Consider the following 12,163-nt stretch of genomic DNA (forward strand, 5'->3'; position numbering starts at 1 on the left):
TTTCCAGTTTTCCTGCCCTAGTTCTATTCACATCCCCTCAAAATTAACTTTTTTCCAATCTATTACTTTGGTCTTTGCCTTATTTATGTCTTTCTCAATCATTATTTTAAAACTTATTATGTTATGATCGCTATTGCCTACATGTTACCCTATGCTTAATTCTCTTATCTGTTCTGGTTCATTTCCCATCACTAGATCCAGCAATGATTCCTCTCTTGTTGAGCTTCTCACATACTGGGTAAGAAAGGAGTCATGTACACACTGTCAAAACTCCATTCCCTTTTCGCCTTTCCCTACCTTTTCTTGCCAGTTTATTTGGGGGAAGTTGAAATCTCCCATGATTACTGTTCGATGTTTTTTACTCATTACATAGATTTGTCTACATTCTTTCATCCTCCAATGCCCTTCCACCATTAGGTGGTCTGCAGAATATACCTATTAAGGTGATCGATCCCTTCTTATCCTTTGTCTCAATCCATATGGATTCTGTTTCGATCTTAATGTTACTTATGTCCTTTTATTCTATTGCCATTATGGTGTCTCTAATTAGTACAGCCACCCCACCCCCCACCCCCCACCCCCACCACTTCTTCCTTCCCTGTCCTTTCTAAATACATTATATCCTGCAATATTTAACTGCCAGTCCTGTTCCTAGTATGTAAAAGTATGTAAAAAGAAAAAGATTACTGAAGACAAACATAGGTCCCTTACAGTCAGAAACGGGAGAATTTATAATGGGGAACAAGGAAATGGCAGAGCAATTAAACAAATACTTTGGTTCTGTCTTCATGGAAGAGAACACAAATAACTTCCCAGAAATGCGAGGGAACCAAGGATCTAGTGAGATGGAGGAATTAAAGGAAATTAGTATTAGTAAAAAAATTGTGCCGGAGAAATTAATGGGACTGAAAGCCGACAAGTCCCCAGGGCCTGATAATCTGCATCCCAGAGATAGCCATGGAAAAAGTGGATGCATTAGTTGTCATCTTCCAAAATGCTATAGATTATGGAACAGTTCCTACAGATTGGAGGGTGGCGAATGTAACCCCACTATTTAAAAAAGGAGGGAGAGAGAAAACATGGAACTACAGACCGGTTAGCCTAACACCAGAATGAGGGAAAATGCTAGAGTCTGTTATAAAAGATGTGATAACAGGACACTTAGAAAATATCAACGGGATTAGACTAAGTCAACATGGATTTATAGAAACATAGAAACATAGAAAATAGGAGCAAGGGTAGGCCATTCGGCCCGTCAGGCCTGCTCCGCCATTCAAAATGATCATGGCTGATCATCTAACTCAGTACCCTGTTCCCGCTTTTTCCCCATTTCTTTTGATCCCTTTAACATTAAGAAATATATCTATCTCCTTCTTGAATACATCTAATGACTTGGCCTCCACTGTCTTCTGTGGTAGAGAATTCCACAGGTTCACCACCCTCTGAGTGAAGAAATTTCTCCTCATCTCGTTCTAAATGGCATACCCTGTATCCTGAAACTGTGACGCCTGGTTCTTGACTCCCCAGCCATCAGGAACGTCCTCCCTGCATCTAGTCTGTCTAGTCCTGTTAGAATTTTATATGTTTCGATGGATCACCTCTCATTCTTCTAAAGTCTAGTGAATATAGGCCTAGTCGACCCAATCTCTCCTCATACGTCAGTCCTGCCATCCCAGGAATCAGTCTGGTAAACCTTCGTTGCACTCCCTCCATGGCAAGGACATCCTTCCTCATATAAGGAGACCAAAACTACACACAATACTCCAGATGTGGTCTCACCAGTGCCCTGTATAACTGCAGTAAGACATCCCTGTTCCTGCATTCAAATCCTCTTGCAATGAAGGCCAACATACCATTCGCCTTCCTAACTGCTTGCTGCATCTGAATGCTCGCTTTCAGCGACTGGTGTACAAGGACACCCAGGTCTCGTTGCACCTCCCCTTTTCCCAGTCTATCACCATTCAGATAATAATCTGTCTTTCTGTTTTTACAACCAAAGTAGATAACCTCACATTTATCCACGTTATACTGCATCTGCCATGTTTTTGCCCACTCATCCAACTTGTCTAAATCACATTGAAGCCTCTTTGCATCCTCCTCACAGCTCACATTCCACCCCAGCTTTGTGTAATCTGCAAACTTGGAAATGCTATATTTAGTTCCCTCATCCAAATCATTGATATATATTGTGAATAGCTGGGGCCCAAGCACTGATCCCTGCGGTACCCCACTGGTCACTGCCTGCCACCTAGAAAAAGACCCGTTTATTCCTACTCTCTGTTTCCTGTCTGTCAACCAATTCTCATTCCATGCCAGTATATTCAGCCCATTTCCCATGTGCTTTAATTTTGCACACTAACCTCTTGTGTGGGACCTTATCAAAAGCCTTCTGAAAATCCAAATACACCACATCCACTGGTTCTCCCCTATCTATTCTACTAGTTACATCCTCAAAAAACTCCAGTAGATTTGTTAAGCATGATTTCCCTTTCAAAAACCCATGCTGACTTTGTCCAATCCCGTTAATGCCTTCCAAGTGTTCTGATATCACATCCTTTATAATAGACTCTAGCATTTTCCCACTACTGACGTTAGGCTAACTGGTCTGTAATTCTCTGTTTTTTCTCTCCCTCCTTTTTTAAATAGTGGGGTTACATTTGCCACCCTTCAATCTGTAGGAACTGTTCCAGAGTCTATAGAATTTTGGAAGATGATCACCAATGCATCCACTATTTCCAGGGCCACTTCCTTTAGTACTCTGGGATGTAGATTATCAGGCCCTGAGGATTTGTCAGCCTTTAGCCCCATTAATTTCCCTAGCACTATTTTTTTTACTAATACTGGTTTCCTTCAGATCTTCCCTCTCACTAGACCCTTGGTTCCCTAACATTTCTGGGAGGTTATTTGTGTCCTCCTTTGTGAAGACAGAACCAAAGTATGTGTTTAATTGTTCTGCCATTTCTTTGTTCCCCATTATAATTTCCCCCATTTCTGACTGTAACGGACCTACATCTGTCTTCACTAATCTTTTTCTCTTGACATATTTATAGAAGCTTTTACAGTCAGTTTTTATGTTTCCTGCTAGTTTACTCTCATACTCTATTTTTCCCCTCTTAATCAATCTCTTTGTTCTCCTTTGCTGAATTCTAAACTGTTCCCAATCCTCAGGCTTGCCGCTTTTTCTGCCAATTTTATATGTCTCCTCTTTGGATCTAATACTATCCCTAATTTCTTTTGTAAGCCACGGTTGAGCCACCTTTCCTGTTTTGTTTTTGCACCAGACAGGAATGAATAATTGTTGTAATTCCTGCACACGTTCTTTAAATATTAGCCATTGCCTATCCACCATCATCCCTTTTAGTAAAGTTCCCCAATCTATCATAGCCAACTTGCACCTCATACTTTCGTAATTTTCTTTATTTAGATTCAGGACCCTAGTTTCGGATTCAACTACTTCACTCTCCAACTTAATGAGGAATTCTATCATGTTATGGTTGCTCTTCCCTCAGGGACCCCGCACAACAAGATTGTTAATTAATCCTTTCTGATTGCACAATACCCAGTCTAGGATCGCCTGTTCTCAACGTATTGGTCTAGAAAACCATCATGTATACACTTCAGGAATTCCTCCCCCATAGTATTATTGCTAATTTGGTTTGACCAATCTATATGTAGATTAAAGGCACCCATGATTATACTTGTACCCTTCTTGCATGCGTTTCTAATTTCCTGTTTAATGCCCTCCCCTACATCTCCACTACTGTTTGGGGGCCTACAGACAACCCCACCAACATTTTCTGTCCCTTGGTGTTTCTTAGCTCCACCCATACAGATTTGTGATTTTCTGAGCCAATATCCTTCCTCACTACTGCATTGATTTCCTCCTTTACTAACAACGCTTATGAAAGGGAAATCATGTTTGACAAACCTACTGGAGTTTTTTGAGGATGTAACTGGTAGAATAGATAAGGGAGAACCAGTGGATGTGGTTTATTTGGATTTTCAGAATGCCTTTGATAAAGTCCCACAAAAGAGGTTAGTGTGCAAAATTAAAGCACATGGGACTGGTGGTAACATACTGGCTACTCGCTATGAAATATCCCCCGTTTTGTTTCAGTTGTGCACAATGCTGTATCGGCAATTTAACTTGTTTTTAGTAATTGTTCCCCTCCCTTTGTTTTCAACAGTCATTTTGTTCTTATGTTCTATAACTGTATTTGTTCCCTGACTGTTTATGTTACCTTATTCCTTAACTTGGTCTGATCTTTACTCTCATTTTCTATTTCTTTTTTCTTCAGACTTATGTTATCTTCCCCAGATCCCTCCCCCCCCCCACTTCTTATTGGTTTGAAATCCTACTGACAGCTCTATTTATCCTTTCCGGCAGGGCACTGGTCCCGTTCCGGTACAGGTGGAGCCCATCCCAAAGTACAGCTCCTTCCTGTCCCAGTACTGGTGCGAGTGTCCCATGAAACACAACCCCTCCTTCTCACGCCAGTCTTTTAGCCACGTGTTCACCTTCCTGATCTGTTTATCCCTATGCTATGAGGAAAGACTACAGCACCAGGGATATTAATATTGGAAAAGATAGCTTGGAGGTGATCTAATTGAGGTACCGTCCCCACCACTTATAGCGGGCGTGTTTGTGTTAACGCGATTTGCCCGCTATACACGGTGGACGGTAAAACTAAAAATCGAAGTAACCAACATGTTTTCAAAAATGCAGAAAGCCTGAAGTCTCCACTTAGTAACTGACTCCCCTAATTGTTAACAGTTGCATCAAAATCAATACCAATGCTAAGAATCTCATCACAAAGGTAATCGCACTTTAACCAGATGCGAACCACTGATTGAAACTATTTGAAGACCCAACTTCAGCTGGATTCAAAAGAACCTTTTAAATCAGTAAGTACAGGGTAAGTATTTATTGAACTGCTCGATATAGTCGCCTTTGCTTAATACGTTAGAAGCGGCAACTTAGTAATTTACTCCTATGGTAATGGCAAATGATTAGCAACATTTCCCCAATTTAGGCTGCCATGTGTGATAAGTGTGGACAGTGTATGTTGTGGGGACTGTATTTAAGATCTTAAAAGGCGTGGATTAACCAGATGCCAGAGAGATATCCAGTTTTAACACAATCTCTCAGACAAGGGGACATGGATTTAAGCTTCGATGAGAAAAGATGAATGGGCAGTTAGGATAGAACTTTTTCATACAGAAGGTGATGAATCTATAGAATGGCCTACCCAGAAAGATGGAGGATGTTATAAATTTTGAGAGGATTATGTATAATATTTTGTCAGGCAGGGCTGTTGAAGGGTTTATGAAGGATAAAGTGGGGTCGGATGATGGTAGGACTGGCCTGATGGATGGGGGTGGGTCTTTTCCAACCTGTACAATCCTATGTTCCTAAAGACACTAAAGATATACTGACTGGGGGGAGGTGTGAGTTACCTAAATATGTCCAGTGATATATCGTGGATAAGTATGGTTTCCTGGAACTTGCTTGATTGATTTAGGGAATCAGGGAGGAATTTCCCAGAGTCTTCCTGAAATTGGCCACATGTTTTTCTTTCTCTTGGTGCTTTTGACTCCCCCAGGAGTTTGCATTACTGGCTATTGGAGAGGGTGGAGCCCAATGTTATACTGTCTAACAGATAGAGTGAGCATAGATGGGCCAGGTGATCTTTTCTTACTCTTTTCATATGTTTGTACCTTTATAAGGCACAGAGCTCTTTACAGTTACAAATATTCAGTTTGGTTTTAACATCCAAATAAGTGCTTTAACAGCTGGAAGGACAGTGAAAATCCTTCAGAAATATTTGGCCAATTTGCAAGTGATAAATGCAGCCTTCTTCAAAGCTTGCATCTGCCCAGTGATGGAATGTAGTAGTCCTGTTGAACAGCTCAGGAGAAAATTGAACCTGTTGACTAATATCGTTCACAACCAAAACTGAATAACAACCAGCATCAAATTCATGGAAAATCTTTTCCTCATTGTAGCTCATTCCTATGGTGTAATCTTGTATCCACACACACATACAGAGACACATTAAATGACGCTTCTGAAATGACTCATTATCTGTGTATGTGTATAAGATTGCTTGCTTCAATCAGTTGTTTCCCTTCTGTCCGGGAAATAAAAAACGTTTGTGGATATCAAAGATCATCACTTCTACTTATCGCGACATTGCCGTATATGAGGTAAGGTTGTATCTTCATTTACTTTCCCCTAGTTTCTTGCTTTCTCTGACTAGGCCATGTTTAAAAAAGAAACAATACTTTGCTGAGCTTTTAAAGCAGGCATGTTGTCCAAGGATTCAGAAGGTTTGACGAGTTTGGGTTTACATTTCTGTTACTGTACGACAAACTCACTGGTGCGAGACTCATGCCATTTTGAGGGCCAAGCCTTATTTCAATATCAGTGGCGAGCTACAAGCACAGAACCAGTGCTTACAGGCCACTCAATGTTGGGACTGAAGGTGGGGAGGCAATCGCAGAGAGGGATGCTGGTGGGCCGAAAGCAGGCAGGAAGTTTTTTGCAGGGTTAGGAGAAGCATACATGCTCCATGAAATCTCGAGAAAAGCCAGAAACGTCCTTTTTTCTAAGTGGCCTGCAACTGTTTCTTTAAGGACGTTGGTTAGGCCATTTAACACCTGGTATCAATGGGCTGTCTCAAAACTGCTTCGGGGTCCTATGTATATCACTGGACTCAAAGCTCTCCATGACAGGGGTTTTCCTCGCCTCATGACTGGTTCTGTTGTAGTCTAATTGATTGAGATTGATTGCTATGACATGCAGGTGTTTTGGCAGAAACAGATGTTCAGTAAACAGTTCAGCCCTCACTTAAGGAGCTTGTGTCCCATGTAGATTCCATAATAATACAACTCATATACTAAATGGACCTTGTATACTTAATCACCTCTAAGTAGTAGTGTTGAGTTACAGCTTGCACTAATCAGCACGGACTACAATAACAGAAATGCTCAGTGAGTGGTTTGCACCTCGTTAAAGAAATAATAGGAACAGGAGTAGGCCATTCAGCCTCTCAAGCCTGTTCCACCATCAATTAGAATATGGCTGATCTGTACCTCAACTCCATTTGATGCAATTACGTTGTATACTCAATCCCCTGTAAATGGAGAGGGATTTATTGAAGCACTCAAGTTTTCCTTGAATTGTGAAACAGTGAATTTGCAAGTATACTGGAATCTTGTTACATTTAATAGATTGGGACAGTCAAAAATGTTGCACATAACCAAATTCATGTAAACCGTCCAAAGCGGGCAAATCGCGATAGCACCAACACGCCTGCTAGAAGCGGTGGGAACTTCACATCTACTTCTAAAATCACCATTACATCATTGTGTAAAGGTGGCAGAGTCTGTCAACATGGAGAGGAAATTGTTAGTTATTTATGTAACTATTCAACAATATATAACTGAAGTTGAAACTATTCAGTAACTTCTTGTTTGTAATATTAATGGGTGGGAAGAGTTCCTGTGTCTGCTGTGCTACATTAAGTTAAAAGAATATTGGATATATTTCAAATACATAGGGCTCAATTTTCAAAGTAAAAAACAGGTGGGTTGGGGGCGGGGGGTCATTGAAAATTGCCACCATGTCAGACCCACCCCCAAACCGCCCCCATTTCCGTTTTTCATTGGGGTGGGTGACCAACCCACTCCTAGGAGGCAGGTTGGGCCTTAAAACCTTTCAAAGAGGCTTCAGGCTTCTATTTTTCTCAAATTCCCAATTTCAACCCTTGGGGGGCCGGGATTCCCGGGCCTTCTATTTTAAGCCTTGTGAAAGGAGGTGAGAGGCCTGAGACTAACAGGTTGGTGCCTAGAAAGGCAGAGCTCGTGGGCCCAGCAGAGCAGGAGTGCTTCCCCCAGGCCCAACAAGCCTACCTGCACCGACCCCCACCCCCCACAATCGTGGACCCCCAACCCCCGATTGCAGACCGCCACCGATCACGGACCCCCCTCCCCCAATCCTCCCCCCTCCCCCAATCCTCCCCATCTGACCCCCGACCCCGATCCCCCGACCCCGATCTTCCCTCCCACTCCAATCCTCCCATCCCCAACCCCGATCCCCCGATCCTCTGACCCCTGTCCCCCAATCCTCCCCATCAACGATCGCGGACTCCCGCGATGACCATCGATCCCGACACCCCCCCTCCCCGCGCCGTGACTGACCCCTGATCCCATCCCCCATGACTCACGACCCCTTGCTAATATATGCCCACCATGCATGTCAATCAGGCTGGTGTCAGTCGGACGAGAAACCGACAAAAAAAAATAAAAGATGTCTTTACGTCAAAATCATAAGGACGTCCGGGAAATCTGTACTATCAGGTTTCCCAACCTCAATTTGAACCCCCCGCCCCCTTCCCGGTTCGCTTTTAAAATTAAACCCATTGTAACTGAAAGCTATCACTTGTGTTATTAATGATGTGGAGATGCCGGTGATGGACTGGGGTTGACAATTGTAAACAATTTTACAACACCAAGTTATAGTCCAGCAATTTTATTTTAAATTCACAAGCTTTCGGAGGCTACCTCCTTCCTCAGGTGAACGATGTGGAAATGAAATCCTCGAAATGAAGTCGCATTTATAATTCACAGAACAATGCTTGGTGATAACAGACAGTTTTTTCAACTGCCCGTTGCCAAGGCAATCAGTGTGCAGACAGACAGGTGTTCCCTGCCAGGTCTCAGAATATACAAATCACCAAAAAAAAAACAACAAACAAAAAAAAAGAGATAGAGAGGTAGAAACATAGAAAAGACAGCAACTGACCCGTTATATTAAAAACAGATAACATTTGTTCACTGGTGGGGTAACGTGTAGCGTGACATGAACCCAAGATCCCGGTTGAGGCCGTCCTCATGGGTGCGGAACTTGGCAATCAATTTCTGCTCGACGATTTTGCGTTGTCGTGTGTCTCAAAGGCCGCCTTGGAGTATGCTTACCCGAAGGTCGGTGGCTGAATGTCCTTGATTGCTGAAGTGTTCCCCGACTGGGAGGGAACCCTCCTGTTTGGCGATTGTTGCGCGGTGTCCGTTCATCCGTTGTCGCAGTGTCTGCATGGTCTCGCCAATGTACCATGCTCTGGGACATCCTTTCCTGCAACGTATGAGGTAGACAACGTTGGCCGAGTCACAGGAGTATGAACCATGCACCTGGTGGGTGGTGTCCTCTCGTGTGATGGTGGTATCTGTGTCGATGATCTGGCATGTCTTGCAGAGGTTACCGCGGCAGGGTTGTGTGTCCACGACACCACACAACCCTGCCGTGGTAACCTCTGCAAGACATGCCAGATCATCGACACAGATACCACCATCACACGAGAGGACACCACCCACCAGGTGCATGGTTCATACTCCTGTGACTCGGCCAACGTTGTCTACCTCATACGTTGCAGGAAAGGATGTCCCAGAGCATGGTACATTGGTGAGACCATGCAGACACTGCGACAACGGATGAACGGACACCGCGCAACAATCGCCAAACAGGAGGGTTCCCTCCCAGTCGGGGAACACTTCAGCAGTCAAGGACATTCAGCCACCGACCTTCGGGTAAGCATACTCCAAGGCGGCCTTCGAGACACACGACAACGCAAAATCGTCGAGCAGAAATTGATTGCCAAGTTCCGCACCCATGAGGACGGCCTCAACCGGGATCTTGGGTTCATGTCACGCTACACGTTACCCCACCAGTGAACAAATGTTATCTGTTTTTAATATAACGGGTCAGTTGCTGTCTTTTCTATGTTTCTACCTCTCTATCTCTGTTTTTTTGTTTGTTGTTTTTTTTGGTGATTGGTATATTCTGAGACCTGGCAGGTAACACCTGTCTGTCTGCACACTGATTGCCTTGGCAACAGGCAGTTGAAAAAACTGTCTGTTATCACCAAGCATTGTTCTGTGAATTATAAATGCGACTTCATTTCGAGGATTTCATTTCCACATCGTTCACCTGAGGAAGGAGGAAGCCTCCGAAAGCTTGTGAATTTAAAATAAAATTGCTGGACTATAACTTGGTGTTGTAAAATTGTTTACAATTGTGTTATTAAAACATTGCAAGGATAAAGATTTTTTTTGTGAAAGATCTATATTGAAGTTGCATGTCAGAGGACTGAACTTGTACTTCAGTGAATTCAATTGTAAATTAAGTTTTCATGTGCTGAATTCAATGGAGGTATCAGGATTAGTTTTCCAACTTCGTGCTCCCATTAATGATTGGATAACCGTGGGCAGTGCGCTCCTGGATTTCAGATATGTGCACTCAGTGGACGAGGCTCCCTGGCTGGAACATAAAGACTATTAGTTTTCTGGCTCATTTCTAGTTTACTTTGAGGCCTTCAATGAAACACTCCTTTAATCCCCCTGAGGTCAGGTTTAATTTTAATATGTAGATTCCATAATAATACAACTCATATACTAAATGGGTGCAAACTATTCAACATATAAGAGATTCTACAAAGGAATATTTACTGTAATATTCACACAATATTATAGTTATATTGTATGATTCACAATCTAACAAGCTGACTTGTTAGATTATGAAACTAGCAAAACTTAATAATTACCAAGTCTGGGAGGCACCATGAGATGTTCTACTCTAGCTACAGCTGTCAGCTTTATTCTTCCAGGGGGCTCTCTAACCGAAGCTGTAAACCGTTCCCCCATATAAAGTCCAAAAAGGTACAGCTCACCTGTCAATCAAATCATTAAGTAGAAAGACATTTATCAAACAAAGTATTCCATTTGATGGCTGTTTAGGTTTCATCAATTTACCTCTTCCAGTCACGTTAGAGCTAACAGAATCTGACAGTCACAACAATGTAACAGCTTGCTACCACTGGTGCACTTAAAGGAACGACAGTATTCTTCGGTCTACCTGCAGACAGCGTTCCAAGCCAGGTCAGTTCTGCTAGCACAAAGCCTGTTTATATAATTAGTGCCTGCTCTCCAACCTCAAATGTACATATATATAAAACAAAGCAAAATTCTAAATCTAATTCTCTTTTATGCGTATTAAATCTGACCTAAAAAGACGGAAAATCGCCCTACAATATGGTTAATTTTTCTGTCGCGTAAACACAGAGGGAATTTATTTTGCCTCTCCTATTGCCTTTAAAAAAAATACCATGATGAGGTTTACTAATTTTTTTAACGACTTCACCCAATGATGAACACAATTAACAAATGAATGCTGGGACCAATAGTGCACAAATTGCTCCAATGAATAGGGTTGAAGGGGGAGAGTGGGCCTCTGCGAAGGACAAGGCTGTTTTAGAATTTAGCCATGGTCACATAATGGTTACAGCAAAAGGAAGAAGCCACAAAACTTTGTAATGAGGGCCATAGTCTAATAAAGGTTGAGCATCAATGAACGATAAATTCGTTAAAACTTTGAACAGACATAACACATAAACAGACACAAATCTTTGGCACAGTCAATCCATGTAAATGTACAAAAACATCTGCGTCCTCTGAGATGATTTAACTATCTCTTTAACTGGCAGCAGCAGTTGAGAGCAAAAAAAAAGTAATAAGTAAGGCATTACTTCCGTTTAGAAGAATGAAGAGGTAGAGGCAGTCAGTGTTCCCAGAAGCTATTTAAGATTTGATACATGTGATCAGTGAACGATTGTGTTTGAACACGCACAAAGTTTCGACCTACGCATGTTTAAGAATGTTTTTATCAAGCTCATTGCACAAGACTGATTTTGCAACCTTTGTTGCAGCCAATTCATGGTACCATTCGTTAAAGGGATAGGCCACTCCCTATCAGAATAGGAACAAAGGGGAGATTTATTCTAGAACTTCAACACGTTAGAATGATTTGCGTCTGAGATCAGTGCTCACCCCTTCTGACAGGAGCACCACATTCTACATGCACATCAGCGGAAGATTCATGTTTAGACCTGGGAGCACAATTTCATATCATGGTATTTCAGAATTAAACCTGTTTTGAGGCTATGATTCATAACTAAGGGATGTGCAAATACCTCACCGCCACCCCCCCCCACACCCCCAACCACGTACAGGTAATGAAACAGGTTTTGGCATTACTCACCTTATGCAACCTCCCCCAGCCTAGTGGTTATGATACTGAACTAACAACCCAGAATTCTTGAGTTGGCAAGCC

The sequence above is a fragment of the Heptranchias perlo genome, chromosome 4 (genome assembly GCF_035084215.1).
Source record: "Heptranchias perlo isolate sHepPer1 chromosome 4, sHepPer1.hap1, whole genome shotgun sequence".
Lineage (NCBI taxonomy): Eukaryota > Metazoa > Chordata > Chondrichthyes > Hexanchiformes > Hexanchidae > Heptranchias > Heptranchias perlo.